This window comes from Benincasa hispida, chromosome 11, assembly GCF_027475165.1.
Source record: "Benincasa hispida cultivar pf3 chromosome 11, pf3_genome.v1.1, whole genome shotgun sequence".
NCBI lineage: Eukaryota > Viridiplantae > Streptophyta > Magnoliopsida > Cucurbitales > Cucurbitaceae > Benincasa > Benincasa hispida.
This window is the reverse complement of record NC_143488.1, coordinates 23,360,665-23,377,692: the sequence shown is the minus strand read 5'-3', so window position 1 is coordinate 23,377,692 and position 17,028 is coordinate 23,360,665. Positions and strand designations below refer to the sequence as shown.

The window sequence follows — 17,028 nt, the reverse complement described above, 5'->3', positions numbered from 1 at the left end:
GGCTTTTGGGCTTGTTGATCTTCTTGGAGGATCGACCTTTGGACTTGTTGATCTTCTTGGAGGATCGGTCTTTGGACTTGTTGATTTTCTTGGATGATCGACCTTTGGGCTTGTTGATCTTCTTGGATGATCGGCCTTAGGGCTTGTTGATCTTCTTGAAGGATTAGTGTTCGCACGAGGTTTCCGGAGAAACTTGTTTCGTGGAGTTGAACTTGAGTTGGTGTTGGAGTTGATTTGATGCGATGTGGTTCGATCTCTAATATTTGATCCTCTGATTCTCTCTCAGTTGGGTGAATATGCTTGACTTGGAGAAGGAAAACATCGAACATTCTTGAAGTAGAAGTCTTGGAAGCTTGGAGTAGAAGTCTTGGAAGAGTATTTGTGTCTTCAAAGGTCTTCTTCCTTATAGGAGTGCAACTTTAGGAGCCTTGGAAGCTTGAAGTAGAAGTCTTGGAAGAGTATTTGTGTCTTCAAAGGTCTTCTGCCTTATAGGAGTACAGCTTCAGAAGTCTTGGAAGTTTGAAATAGAAATCTTGGAAAAGTATTTGTGTCTTCAAAGGTCTTCTGCCTTATAGGAGTGCAACTTTAAGAGTCTTGGAAGCTTGAAGTAGAAGTCTTGGAAAAGTATTTGTGTATAGGAGTGCAACTTCAGGAGTCTTGGGAATCCTCTGCTTGTTAGTGAATTCTCTCTGGGTCTTCTGAGTGTAGAAAATGTTGTCTTTACAAATAAAGAGAACTTCTCTATTTATAGAGTTCTCAGGTGGGCTTCGTGAGCTTGGTTGGTTCATAGGTCTAACCCTTGGGCCCAATTAGTTAGTTTTGGGCCCAATTAGTTGGTTTTGGGCCTGATCTGAAATTTGGGTCCAATTCAACTTTTTTTGTAGTTTGGACTTTAAGCCCAAATAGTAATATTAAATTGGACCAATTTAATCTCATCCGATTCATCCGCGTGACGTTATCAAAACTTGTCTTCAATTCAATTCGGGACATGTGTCAACTTCTAATTGGACCCAAAGACAATGATTTAGAAATTCGTCGTTAATTTAGCAAATGACGTGGTGACTTGTGATTGATCCAAAATTTCTCATTCAACTTAAATAGGCAGAAAATATTTTTCAAAAATAATATTAAAAATAAAGTCTATTTTCTATAATTTAGTCTGTTTTTAAATAGAAATAGACCATGCCGCAAAGATTGAAAATGGGGTATAAATATATATAAATAATTAAAGTTAAATAACCAATTGTGTGAGCATATCAAGAGTTTTTTGAATTCTAATATTCCAATTGATTTCTTTAATGTATAATGAGTGGATTAGGAAGGTAATAAGCTAGAGGAAGTTTTAGGTTTACTTTACCCATATGTAATTATTTCTTATGGGGCTTTGAGATTTGTTTTACACTGAAAATAAAGAAACATTGAGATTGCTGCACCTCCATCCTCATTATGAATCTATATCTTTTTTCTACAAAAACAATTATTATCATTTCCCCATAATTCACAAATTAAATAAAGGTAAAAGGGTTTTTCTTTTTTATTTGAAATTTTATTGTAAAAGTCTAAAGATAATAGTAGAGTTCAAACCTTTTAATGGTACTTTTCAATAGAACAAGGAGATAGAAAATAAAGTTTCAATTTAATAGAAGTAAGATGTTTTAATCGTTGAATTTTGTTGATGTTGGTTTTTTTTTTCCATTAAATCGTCTATATTTTAAGAATTAATTACCTACTTCTTGATCGAATCTAATTTTTTTATTGAATATTTGACTTAAATAAAAATATATTTAATACTTTGTAGTTGAGGTGGATATTTATATCGACATTTTTTATTTATTTGTAAATACTTATAGATTACAATTTTTATATGATTTATAATTAATTTAGAGTTGGTTTTAATTTTAGAAAAATTAAATAAAATATTTATAATTATAACAAAAATTCATAGATTGTGATATTTTGTTATTATTGCTAAATATTTTTAATAATTTTATCATTTAAAATAATTTTTCATCAATTTATAAAAAAAATATTATTTATTTTTATATTGATATAAATTCAGCCAATTATTCATTTTTTTAAACCCAAGTTTCAGGGGCTATATTAGAAAGGCTTTACTCATTGGCAGAGACAAAATACAGGAAAAGTTGGACTTTAACAACACAAAAATGGAGTGGTCATTTAAATTTGTGTTAAAAAAAATAATGAAAAATTAAAAAAAAATATATGTTTTTTTAAGGGAAAATTAGATAAACTAAAACAAAGAATTCGAATTTTTGAGGGAATGAAACAAAAAAATAAATAAATAAAAATTTATAGCACATATAAGAAAATAAATATCAAAATTTAATCAACGTGATAAGATTTAATTTTAAACTTTTCTTTTTGGACTTTCAATAAACAATTATTATCATTTCACCATAATTTACCAATTAAATAAAAACAAGTTGAAAATAGCCCTATTCAAATTACAAATCTAGCAAGTCGAATAATTCCATTTTAAATGCATCCAAAATTGTCAAAGTATTAAATATATTCTAAACACATGACTTGAACTAACATAGAATTGAATTTTATTGGGCAGTATTAAAATAAACATATATAATTTGTTTATATTATGATTTGAATGAAATGAAGTGATATTTAATTACAAACCATTCTCAGCATCTTAAGTTGTTATGGTTCCAATTTTTTTTAATTGTGTCTACATTAGAATTTTTGGGGTTGAGAGTGACTCATTTAAGTAGCCATGTGAGTTTGAGTTGGAATAATAATTTTGACCAATAAATATTTTAATAAAAAAAATTGAACTATATTTGATTGTCAATTTGTAGTTTGGATGTTGTTTGAGGAGGATAGTGCCAACACCATGTAAGACAAGAAGGAAAAAAATGCTTCTTCTGGCCCCCATCACCCTTTTTCATAATAAGACAAACACACAAAAAAGAGTGTCATCCATTTGTCATCTTTATTCTGTTTAAGTAAAAACTCCTTATGAACATCTAAAAATCAAAGGAAAAAAAAAACTAGTATTTTTTAAGTCCAACAACTATCACGTTTTTTTAGAAGAAAGTTATGTCAATCATCGTTAAACTAAATTCATTTTGACAAGATACCTCTTATATTGGAAATATAATTTAGTTATTAAGATTTTGTCTCACTTTTAGGATATGTTTAGAATGCGTTTACAAGTGTTTAATTTAAAAGATAAGTCATTTTGAAAAATTATAAGGTTTGGCAATCACTCAAAATAGGTTTTGAAGTATGTTCAATAATTTTTGTCAAAAGTGTTTAAATAAAAATGGGCTTTTGAAAATCATTTTTTCTCAAGTCAATCCAAACGGGTCCTTAATTTCGTTCCAAAAGAATTCTAAACAATTTACCAAATTTTAATATATCTCATATTCGTTCATTATTAAGAATAGACAAAAAGAATAGTAATTGACATGATTTTTCTCCCAGAGGTTGAATGTTTGATCCCTCATCTCATAGTTATTGTAAAAGAATAATTTTTTACTATTTTATTGCCAATGAACTTGAACCTTCATTATAATTCTATTTTTGAAAGATTTATAAGTCATAATATAGTAGAAATTGTATCTATTTTATTTCATTAATCTCTCATAAGTCATATCTAGTTGGCACAATTATAATAAAATTAAAAAAAAATTATCTTCTCTTTTTTCTCTCTTCGTAAAAGAAGGTGTTACAAAATCAACAATTAAAGAACACCAAAAAGGAACATAAAGATAGAGAAGATCGACACACAGATATACGTGGTTCACTACGTTAGCTACGTCCACGGTTAGAGGGAGAACAATATTATTTGAGAGAATGCTTTCAGAAATTACATCAACACGGTGCCTCTAGGGTTAGAGAGTTTATATAACACTACTCTAAACCTCTAGGGTCATAATCGTAAAAAACTGCAAATAAATAAAAAGTGAGACTCCCGTACTTGGTTGTTTGAAGCGCCAACAAAAGATTCAAGGCATTTCAACAGAAGGTGAGCTAAAGATTACCTTTGATAGTACAAGCTCCACCTGAGTCTTTACTCTCCAACTCACCTCACACAAGAAACAAATGTTTGTTAGAGAAGTTAGTCGAAACAAAATAAACCAACTTCTCAAAATTGTTATTTTGTAAACTAACTCTCTGTATATATATGTACTGAGATAAAAGAAAATAGTGAGAGAGCATATATGAGATTATTTTTCTAAGAAACTCTGTAAGATCAACTCAGAAAACTTGAATAAAATGATGAATCCCATACCTTGAAAATGGATGAAAGTCTTCATGACTGAACCACTAGAATCATCATTGGATCTCCTTCTTCTTTTCTCAATACTTGAATTGCATGCTCTATTTTTTTAATTTTCACTCCTCGGTCTGCACAATACACTCAAGAACACAAGAGAGATGTTAGAGAGAAACCAGAACCCTAGAGAGCGAAGAAGTGTAAATATGAATAATGAAGAAAGTCTGAATTATAAAAGGTTTTTACTCATCTTTTCTTAATCCTGGTACGTGGCACAACCAACACCATATTTATCACCTACTCCATTTTCCAGCCTGGGTTATTTTCATTCTCTATTTGTTTTTGGGCTTCCTTTAATGGTAAAAGATCCAAATGTATAAGAGCCATTTTTTTGGCTTAACAACGGGTATTAGAGCCATTCAAAAGAAAACTCTAAGAAAGCTTCAAGATTCTCCAAGAAATTTGTTAAGATCAATCAAGAAAGTCATAAATAGTAGTGGCTCGTAATGAGGTGGAGAAATTCACAAGAAATGGAGATTTTTAACTGTGGATGAAGAGAATCCAAGTAGTTCAATCTTCTCGAAGGCTTTAAGGGCAATCGAGGATCCTAAAACCTTGCCTACAACTATCACTGATGAAGAAAAGCAGACCATGGAAGAAGTAGCCTATGGGGCATTGATCTTGAATATTTCAGACAGTGTTCTTAGGCAAGTTATTAATGAAAATACAACTTATGAAGTTTGGGAGAAGCTAAAGAAGCTTTACCTAAGGAAGGATATGTTTAACAAGCTTTACATTAGAGAGAAGCTATTTTCTTTCAAGATGAGTGCTTCAAGAAGCACTCCTTGAATGCTAATCTTGATGAATTTAAGAAACTCACCACTAAGAACAGGGAACAAACTAGGGAGGACAATGAGGCAATCATCTTGATAAACTCTCTTCATGAGAGCTATAAAGATGTAAAGGCAGCTTTGAAATATGGTAAGGACTCAATTTCTGTCAATAATGTGATCACAACTTTGAAGAGTAAGGAATTAGAGTTGAAGGCTGATTCAAAGAGCAGTGGTGATGTTGAATCTTTGTTTACAAAGGGAAAATCATGTTTTCATAAAGGACATCGATCTCAAAAGGACAAATCTATCTTGAAATGTCTCTTTTTCCATAAATAAGAACATTTCAAGAGAAAAATGAATCCCTACAGGAAAGACTTTAAAAGACCAAAGGAATATAGAAGGGGGAATGTCTTTATTGGAGAGAATGGATTTGAATTTACAGAAATCCTAGTTACCACTGAGGAGAAGGCAAAAGACCATGAAAACCAAGGATGACTGGTGTTAGACTTAGGGTATACTTATCATATAACATCATCAAAGGCATGGTTTATTTCCTACAAATCATGAGATGGTGGTTCTGTTTCCATAAGAGACAATCATGGCTGAAAGTGATTAGAATAGGCTTAGTGGTACTCAAGTGGGTGATGCATGTTCCACAACTGAGAAGGAATTTGATTTCAATGGGAATGCTTAATGATCAGGTTTGTTCTTTTGTTGGGAAGAATGGAAGCCTAGAGATTATGAAGGAAGGAAAAACTGTTTTTACTGGAACAAAGTCCAATGGGCTTTATTTTGCGAAGAATGTTACTTTGTCAGCTTAGTCTTGTGTTGTTCAGAAGAATAAAGTGGATAAGATTGATTTGTGGCATAAAGACTCTCACGCATAAGTAAGAAAGGCATATAAGAACTACAAACACAGCGGCTGATTAAGTCCAGAGGCACTAAAGGCTAAACACAGCACTGTATATGGAAATTTAAAAAGATGAAAATTTGTGAAGGGAACTCACTCTACCACGGAAGCCCTTAGCTCATGGAATGGTTCAAGGTATTTTCTTTCCTTAAAAGATGACTTCTCAAGAAAAATTTGGGTGTTTTTGTTGAAATCTAAAAACTAAACTTTTGACAAATTTAAAAGTTAGAAATCAATTATTGAGAATCAATTTAATAAGAAAGTAAAATACTTAAGCACAAATAATGGATTAGAGTTCTTAGGCAATGACTTTAATAGTTTTTTTGCTGAGGATGGAATAACTAGACACAAAACACTAGCCAACACCCCATGGAAAAATGGAGTAGCCAAGAGGATGAATAGAACAATCCTAAAAAGGGCGAGGTGTATGATTTTAGAAGTTAAAATGGTAGAGTCTTTTTTGGTAGAAGCAGTAGCTACAACCTGTTTTACTATCAATAGAAGTCTGTGCACAACTATTGATTTTAAAACACCCGAGGAAGTTTGGCCAAGGCATCCTCCTAACCTTTCATTCTTAAAGCCTTTTGGTTGTGTGGGTTATATCCATATCAGACAAGGGAAAGTTCAACCTAGGGCAATGAAGTGTATATTTATTGGCTATCCTGAAGGAACTAAAGGATTCAAGTTGTGGGTTTTCAGAACTAATCAAATTTTAATCAGGAAAGATGTTGTTTTTAGAGAAGAAATGCTTTATATAGATTCTAAATATCCTAAAATAGCTGAGAGTGATGATGGAACAGTGGTTCAAATTCATTCTAAAGTGGAACTTTCTAATGCTTAGCAAACCTCTTCTAATCCTATTCGAATTAATCACCCTAACCCACTTGAAAAAGAAGAGATAAGGACAAAGACAGCAGTTCAAGAACCTTAAACACAGGACTTAGCAAACTACACTCTAACAAGAGATAGAAGCAGAAGAGAAAGAAGGCCATCTTAGAGATATAGAAAAGATGATTATGTAGCTTTTACAAATATTTGTGCTAACCTAAATAATGATGAACCAAAGAACTATGAAGAAGCTATCAAGAGTAAAGAAAAGAAACAGTGGGTGAAGCCCATGAATAGTGAAAATGAGCTCTTTGTGTAAACCTCGAATCCTATTTTCCTTACTTAAGTATGATAATTAATATGTTAATTAAAATTAAGTAAAAACTAATACTATGTTTGTAGGGAAGCTTGAAGATGATTAAGAAGAAGGAAAAGTTCTAAGTATGGAGAAACAAGGATTTCGAGTAGCATTAGCATTGAGACGTTAGGTGAGAAAATTTGGCTAAGTGTGGAAGCCCATGCGTTGAAGGTTATTGAGGTGTGCAACAGCCATGCTCTTAGGAGGTTGGTTGAGTGCATGAAAGGCGTGTTACATGGAGAAAATGACTAAATGTTGGTCTTCATTTACCATGCAATGTACGTAGGCAATGCATTAACCAAAGCCATGCGAGGTTAGATGGGCTAGAAGGCACGCGACATGGCATGGACATCTAAGCGGTGGGCTGTAATGTGCATTAGCTAGGTGAGGCAACGTGCATTGGCTAGACAAGTTGCATAGGCAAGTAGGACCATGCGATGGTCACCAGCCTAGGTGATGCACGCAAGAGACACCAAGGTATGCACTGACTAAGAACTGCAATGCATTAGCCGATGGCCTTGAACGCATGGTTGTGTCTATGCATTGTTTAAGTAAAGGCTACGGGCAAGGAAGACAAAAGATGACACTAGGTCAAGCGATGGGCGCAAGATACATTGAGTTGTGCATTGGCTAAGGAGGGATGTACGTTGAATGTGCCATACAATGGTAAGGTGATGGTGAGCCTTACGTTGGTTTAAGAGGTGTCACAGCTTAGTCACCCACTCTAGTGGGCCAACTATCAAGATTAGGAGAACTGAACCCACTTAATGAGTGAGTTGTCAGCCTAAGGTTGATTTGTGGGCATGCAGTCTCAACTATATAAAGGAAGGCCTTAGTTTAAAGGGGCGGTTTGAGCAAAATACTCGTGCTATTGAGGTGATTCTACAACCATTTGAATGAAGGTTGAGTATAGTTGAAGCTCCAGGGCTGTTGAAATAAATCTCCAAAGGATTCAAGGTGAAATTAGAAGTAATCCTCAAGAAGGTCAGACTCTCGGATGAATCTAGGCCAGTCGTGAAGATTGAAGGCTTTCAGCTAAATCAAGATGAATTCAAAGCTCAAATTTAAGGTAAGCAAGCTAAGATATTTCTAAACAATTTGTAGAAGGAAATTTTTCAAGAAAAGATCTGAAAAATAAGTTATTCGAGCTCAATGATGAATATGAAATTTTGGTTTGAATAAGTATGTGGCTACTTACGATAAGCAAGCAAGCAGCTTGAATAGCCAGGCAGAGGCGCTGGTTAGTGGGCATGCAAGGGCTGGTTGTCGCAAGGCATTGTGTGGGTAAGGGTGCTCAATTGTGCATTAGAGGAGGCATGAGCATGCGTGCAAGGTGCTGAGTGCAAGGCATTGGGTGCAAGGACTGCACGAAGTGTGTGTTGGCATGTGGCTGGACGAATGCATGAGATATACGATGGTGCATGGATGGTCTTGTGGCCACATAGTCTAGAAGCATAACTTAAGAAAATTAAGTTCATTCAATTGAGTTAGTCTCACAAAGAGGTATGCATTAAGCTTTAAAGGAGGTACACGTTAAGCTTTAAAGTGTTGAATGCGTAAGGAGGTATGTGTTAAGCTTTAAAGGGATGCTTTAAGATAAATATTAAGTTCATTCAAGTGAGTTGGTCTCACAAGGAGATTTATGGCATTGGCTAAACATGGTTATCATTTCTACAAGGTTAACGCCAATAGAAAAGGCTTAACAACCCTAGGAGGAATGCCCAAGACTGTGAGTAATAAAACTAATGTTTTCTAATGTTTTAGTAACATATGTTTTACTTAAATGTTTAGACTTATGCTTGCTTATATTTAAAGAATGCTTAAAATAGTTTCCAAGCAAACAAGTTTTCATGAACCTATTAACGCATGCTAGTTTAAAGAAGTTTATGAAAGCATGATTTAAGTATTTCTATACTTAATTTTCAGGAAGCATGCATTAGAAGTTTTATGTTTTATAGCAAAGATGTTTAAGCATATGATTTATGTTGCTTATGCCCCTAAAGTATGTGTTACTTCAAAGTATAAGTTTATGATGATTACTAGAACCCGATACTGAAGGACATTGAAAAGGTATTTGGGTAGTAGTACCTAAGGTATGATGGTACACAGTTGTTACCACGTGCACATAGGTAGGATTAGCATTGGTTGTATTGAGAATACTCCACACCAACTAAGGTTTGTCGTTGAGGGATTGAGCAAAAAGGTTCTCTCCCAACTAAGGATCATGTTAAGTTGTGTTTTAAGCAATGCTATGTTTTGAAATTTTTAAGTATGAGTTTTCTTGGCAATTTTCAGTTTTAAGCATGATGTTTATGATTTATTAATCACTCACTGGGCTAGTAGCTCACTCGTTTTAAATGTTTCTTCCCCAATAATAGTCAATTCTCCAAAGGTTAATTGTACTGTTGCACTGCCACTCAAAGACTTTAGTTTCTAGAGAAGTTTTAGGTGTTTATTTGTAAATGTTTATACATATGTATGTTCATGTTAGGGATAAGGGCTAAATGTTGGGACCCACTGAACTCTGTATCTGTTAATGATGTAAATATGTTATGTGCTTGAACCTGGTTATGTTAGCTGAGATTAAGTATCTTAACCAGTTATTTATGTACTCCAAGGATTTTTAAACAGGTTAAGAATGTAGGTTAGACAGTAAGTGCCACAAAAGGGTTGGTAACTGCTGATGTCACATTCTCTTATGGATTAAGAGGGTAATATGAGAGAGGATGTGACAAGTTGGTATCATAGCATAAGGTTTTAAGAAAAGACAGAGAGTTTATGCATTAGTCCAGGTCCATATTGTGAGTCCCTAACATATGTACTTTATAATTAGGTAAAGATGCTAAGAAGAAGTGGCAGGTGGAGCAAGCAGACGACAGAAGGGGACCTTGACCCTACCGTTAGATATCCTGAGGTACGAGGGGATCTGAATAAGAGAAAAGGTAGAGATCATGTAGTTTAAGAAACTGTTGGGATTGGTGTCTTAATTCTCCCGGAGTCTTGTAGTTTGTAAACTTTGTACACATTGTTATTAATAAAATAAGAGTTATTTTATTTGCATTTACTCATATCCAATAAACAAAGATCCGTGGTTATTTTATGTAAACTTAAGCATGTATATGAGATATACAAATGACTCATGCCTTAAATAATAACCTAAAAGGTCTATAGTATAAGGATTAAGAAGGGATACCTTATCCTAGTGATACTACGGATACGACCCGCTTTGTAGAGGTTTACAAGTGTTGTGAACTACTACAAATGATTTGATCCTAACCATTCATGTGGAGACATGCGAGCGGGGGAGTTCTATACAAAAAGTTTGCATAAGACCAGACCACAAGATGATTAGTCTCTTTATATAATGTTGTTGATACTTGAGACTTACATCTCACTTAAACGACGATAGATGACATGACCTTAATCCTGAGTGTTTTAGGAACTCTAGTCTTTGAGGGCGGTCCTTTGATTAGTATGGGTGAGAGTGGTCAGATTGTCAACTCAACAAGCCTACCTTTTTAGGGATTTATCTGATTGGGGAGCTGGGAACTCAATTACACAAAACGGAATTCACTCTTTCCCCGAAGCAGGGGTAAGTACATAGATTGCTCCCTTAAGGGCTGATTCCAGGTCTTGAACATAATGGTCATATCCTCTCTTTGGAAGAGAGGACCTAGTCATAGTAAGACTATGACTTATTGTTCATTAGAGGAATTAGTGGTACTTAAGGAGTTAGATGTAACTATAGGGGCAAAAAGATAAATTGGCCCAACTGTACTTACGAGTGATCTGTGAAGGGTAATCCATTGTTGATTGGTTGATATGAACACAAAAATATATCTGTAGTGAGAAGAGTGCGGTTTTCGATCTTTAGTGGAGTGCACGATAGTTAACGGATGGTGGATCAGAGTTTAGTCAGTTATTCACGTACCGTTGGAGCTTCGAGCTACATGTTCATAAGGTCCCCTTGGTAACTCAATGGATTCAAGTTGAGAATCAGTTCTTGGGGTTAGTTTGAAGTGTTCAAATTAACAAGAGGAAATTCAATTATATATAATATAAGTGGTGTGATGTATGAGATACATCAAGTGGAGGATTAATGTAAATATGATATACATTAAGTACCATAAAATAGAAAAAGAACTATGATTTGTATGATTCATGAGATGAAATATTAAAACTATAAGTTATAAATATAATATGATAAGTTTGTTATTATATTTATTTATAATATGATAATTATATGATAATTGATTCTTTTTCTCTAATAACCGATGAAGTGGGAGATTATTGGTGGTTTTATGGTAACCGTGAGATAAAAAGGAAAATGATTTTCCTAAAATTAGAGTTACTACTTTCGGAAAGAATTTACGGATAAGCTATCAAGTGAAATTGTTTCACTAAGCGATAATGTTCAAAGACTAAACGATTGTGCAACTTTGACTATACGTTAGTCTTTCAGCTGATCGTAGCTAAACGATTGAGTGGCATAGTCTATACGATAAGCTGCCATTTACTAAACGATCAAACATATCATCTATACGATAGATAACTGCTTATCTCCCACTTGTTCGATCGTCATCCTCTAGTATTTTCCTCAATCCAAGATCATATAGAGCCCACAAATCCTAAATTCTTACACCAAGAATACCAAGGTAACCATTGTGGTGGTGTCCTCACTCACTTTGTGAATTGAGTGTGACTTGATTGGTTTTGTGGAGGCTGTGTTCGTGTTGTGTTACGATCGTTGCATTCGTGTATTGCTTTCTTGGATGCATAGGAGACTGTTCGAGGGATTCTTGAAGAATGTTTCTTCAAAGGTATGCATACTCTATCCTTAATACTCTTGTTAGCATGCTGTAATTTTGTGTCGTGTCATGCATGATCTATTAGTTTTCGTTTTAAAACTGTGATTGTTTATGTTCAACTCGAATAGAATTTGGAACGATCACTTCCACTACTCATGAAAATCTTCATGCTTGATTTCCTTCGGAAATGACTTTAGAAGGTGAGTCGAGTACTCCACAGGTAGGAGTAGATCCTCAGTTAGGGGGATGGGTGTTTGATAGAATTTCCTAACAAATGGTTGCAATAACTCCTATCAGATTTTGGTTTCAATTAAAAGAAAGTAAGTATAAAATGTGACAACCAAAGTGCAAGATGCCTAACAAAAAATCCTTAATTTTATGATAGAACAAAACATGTAGACATTCATTTACAATTTATGAGAGATGAAGTTGAAAAAGACGAAATCAAAATAGAATTAGTTAAAATAGAAGAAAACCTATTTGATTGTCTGACCAAGATAGTGGTTTGTTCCAAGCTCGAGTACTGTTTAGGTCTACTAAAAGTAGTATATCATTTAGCTGGAGGTTAAAGTTACAAAAAAAAAAAAAATCAGGGTATAAGGGAAATCTTTAGCTCAAGGTGGAGAGTTATAAAAGAAGTTGAGTTAAGGATTACTTTTGATAGAACAAGCTCTAGGTAAACCTTCACTCTCCATCTCACCTCATACAAGAAACAAATGTTTGTTAGAGAAGTTAGCTAAAACAAAATAAACTAACTTTTCAAGATTATTGTTTTGTAAACTAACTCTTTATATATATACGTATCGAGATAAAGAGTGAAAGAACATATATGAGAGATTTTTTCTAAGAAACTCTGTAAGATCAACTCAGAAAACTTGAATAAAAGGATGAATCCTATACCTTGAAAGTGGATGTAAGTCTTCGTGACTGAACCACTATAATCATTGTGTAGATCTCCTTCTCATTTCTTGTGTTGCATGCTCCATTTTTTGAATTTTCACTCTTCGATTTGCACAATACACTCACAAACACAAGAGAGATGTTAGAGAAATCAAAACCCTAGAGAGCGGAGAAGTAAATTTGAATAATGGAGAAAGTCTAATACAGAAGGTTTTTACTCATATTTTCTTAATCCTAGTATGTGGCATGACCAACACCACAAGTGTCACCTACTCCATTTTCTAGTATGGGTCATTTTATTCTCTATTTATATTTGGGCTTTCTATAATATTGAAAGATCTAAATATATAAAATACATTTTTTTGGCTTAACACTCTTCCACACACTTATCGAAAAACTCCATTTCACAATTTTGTACGCCGAACACAGACTTCTTAACTCAAACATATTAACTCTAGATTTTATCTCAACTCAGCACCTCAAACACTTTTACTTTTTATCTCTCCCTCTTCCAATGATTTCCTTCTCCTTCACTAATCTCATTCTAAGTTTAGAGATCTCATTTTTATATTTTTAAAAGTTTTTACTTTTAACATTTAAAATTTAGCTTCATATGTGCAATTATCACATTGAGGTAATAACTTTGCAATTGGCGCAATTTCTATTTTTTAATGAGATAACAACATTTCATGTCACCCTGATTTGATTTGATGTTTTTTTAAGACGATAACAAAACCACTTTTTTAGGCCATGAAATATGCATCCAATATATCTTTTCCTATTAAAAAAAATTGTCTCGTTGGTAGACCATGCCATGCCCTTTGGAAGTGGGTGCCAGCTCCCTACAATGAAAGGAAAAGCATAGTTTAAGAATTTATTATCTCTCTCCCCCACTACACATTGACGTTTCCATTATCTACTTAAAAAAATATATACAAGAAAATAAGAAAAAGGAAAATTAAAATTTGTAAAATGAGGTGTCTTTTGATTTGATGTTTTCTATTTCATTTCGGTTTTAGATTTTAGGTTAAACTATTAAAAAAAATACACCTCAATTTTATAGTTTATTTAAAAAATATTTCTAAACTTTTGAAAGTTTCGATTTTCAACAAAATTCTTTTTCTATAAAATGTTTTTCTCACTAAATTTCTCTCTAAAAGTTTCTTTATCTAAAACTTTTATTTTTATATAACTTGTATTTTTATTTCTCAATCTAAAATCCTAATATATTTTTTTTTCATTTTTTTTAAGTCTTTCATTCGTTTCTAAATACTTTTATCTCCATATGACTTTCATATCTATTTCTTCTTAATTTTCAAATTTGTTCACCCTAAAAAATTAGCCCTTCCATCCTTTTTTTTTCTTGTCAAATTAATATATGCATACACACATATATAAATAAAGAAAAATATTTACACAAATAACAAAATTTAATTATTTTCTCCTTCTTTATCTTTCGGCTTCTCCTTCTTCGTGTTCTTTTTTCCTTATTCTTCTCCTTCTTCTTCCTTATTTATAGTTTTGTGTTAGTTCAAAAATGTTAATTAATTCTTCAATTATAAATCATCTTCTTCTCTATTTATACTTTCCGTGCTAGTTTAAAATGTTAATAGGAATGATAATGATAGACAATGGAAGGGCCAAATTATAGACAAAGTGATAATAGTTTTTGGTAGTTTTATTGTTAGTTTCAAAATAGTAATTAGAATGATAATAATAGACAATGGAAGGTCAAGTGATAGGCCAAATGATAGAACACTATCATTATCTATCACAGATAAACACTAATAGCTGTCTATCACTGTCTATCTGTGATAGACAATGATAATTTTCTATTATTGTCTATCATTGATAAACAGTAATAGACTACTATCAATGATCTATCAATAGACAATGATTTTGTTCATAATTTTGTTTGCCTTCAACTATGCACTAGACATTATTACTGAATATGAAAATTTAGTTGCTTTTATATAGTTGTGATAGACATTGTTATCATTATCTATCATAGATAGACACTGATAGTAGTCTATCATTATCTATCAGTGATGGATTACTTCAATTGTCTATCGATGGATAATCATTTTGTTGTTGCTAGTTTTTACTTTTTTTTTTTTTTTTTTTTTTTTTGCTATTAGATAGTTTATGATACATACATTGGACATTGTTATTGAAAATTTTGTTGCTTTTAGATAGTTGTGATAGACATTGTTATCAATGTCTATCACAGATGGACGTTGATTAAAGTCTATCAGTGTATATCAGTGATAGAAATTAATACAAATCTATCATTGATAGACGTTGATATGACGTTGATAGGCTGATAGAATTCTATCAGTGTCTATCAGTGGTAAAAACTAATAGAAATATATCGTTGATAGATGCTTATAGAAGTCTATCAGTGTTTATCAATAATAAAAATGGATAAAAGTCTATCACTGATACTATCAACGATAGAAACTAATACAAGTTTATCATTGATAGAGGTTGATGGAAGTATATCAGTGTCTATCAGTGTTTTTATGCTACTTTTATAAATAGTTTGACATTTTTTTCTATTTATTAAAATCTCTCTTTCTCTCTCTCTCTATATATATAGTTGATACTCATCTTATTATGTAATTAGTGTATACAACCAATTTTTGGTTATATATCAAACACATTATTTTGAATAATTATCTAAATTGAGATTCAAATCATAGGTGTCGTGGATTGTCCTAGGCAAGATCCTAAGCTCATGGGTGGGTCCAAACCAATGAAAATTGGGAGGGCGACTTGGGAAAAATATATGTCTTAAAAGGAAAAAGTTAGAGTCTCATGTTATGGGCTGACAAGTCGAGTTAACGAAGATATACCAATCAAGAAATAAATGAGTCGTGTTTGGACTGAGGTCCTACAACATCAAGCACTGAAACTACCCTGATATTGCTAGAGTTACATATAACCAAAGGAAACTGTCAGAGGAAGGACATTATACATAGTCCTATTTGATGACTTTTTTAGGGGAAGAATAAGTAATCTCCAAAAGAGTGTCATGATCTTACTTTGGTATGCTTACTTGAACTATACACTTGTTATACTAACACAAGCATTAGAGTGAGGTAGGTAACACCACATTGATGATAGGATTTTTCATGCAAGTCAACTTGAAAAGTGAGATTAGGCCAAGAGAAGGGGGTCAGAAATCAACCCCACGAGAGGACCAGGACGATGATGAACGAGTGCGAGATCCCCAGGCCAACGATAAGCATGATACCAAACATATGTATAAAAGTATAATCATATATAATAAATGAAAATACAACTCTTTTTTCCATTGAAACAAATCTTTTACAAATTCTTGTTTTTAAATCTTTTTTGTATTTTGTAAAGGTATTATAATTAAAGTGTGGGGTGGGAGAAACGAACCTCTATCGATAGTATGAGCATTATGCTAGTTGAGCTATGCTCATGTTGGCTTTTTATATCATTTACTAAACACATCTAAATTGAAAAGAAAAAAAGAAAACTTTTTTCACTCTAAAATAGTAAAATTTATCTCATTCCCTTTTCTTTAAGAAAGAGTTTGATCTAACCACTTCAGAAGTCGATGTTAAATAATTGAACTCCATCAACTTCAGATTATTGAAGTTTGTACATTTATTGAGAAACTTCATCTTTCTCTCTACCTCTCTCTAATATTTTCTAACTGCATACTAAATAACTCTGCATCTCAAATACAAACTTCGTGACTCCAACATATTAACTCCAATATTCAGAACTCAACTAGCGCTCCAAACACCCTTAGCTAACACCCAGTCTTTTTTGTAAATGTATCTCTAACAGAATCTTCATCTCTTTAAATCCATAAAAAAACAAAATTGACCCAAAATTCTCCATACCTCCAAATAAACACTCTATCAGTTTTCTAAATCTTAAAAATGTAAAAAAAAAAAAAAATAGCAAAGCTAATCAATAGGTCACATTACAAATTTGATCCCTATGATTAAGACAAAGTTAGAATTTAATCCTTGCAGTTTTAAACGTTAGAATTTCATCCTTAAGATTTGACAAATTTTATAGATAGTCTTATCACATTTGATACAATACTTATTTTATCCAATCTTCAAGATGAATTCAAACTTTTAAACCACAGA

The 17,028-nt window shown here is 32.8% G+C and overlaps 1 long non-coding RNA gene across 1 annotated transcript; it reads right to left on the bottom strand.

Annotated features, from left to right (window-relative positions):
- Nucleotides 1-3,770: 3,770 nt before the first annotated feature.
- On the bottom strand, nt 3,771-13,048 carry LOC150032496 (uncharacterized). Its single transcript, XR_016524923.1, has 2 exons — nt 12,893-13,048; nt 3,771-4,386 (listed from the first exon to the last, which is right to left on the bottom strand). It is a non-coding gene; the product is annotated as an uncharacterized LOC150032496 (long non-coding RNA).
- Nucleotides 13,049-17,028: the final 3,980 nt, after the last annotated feature.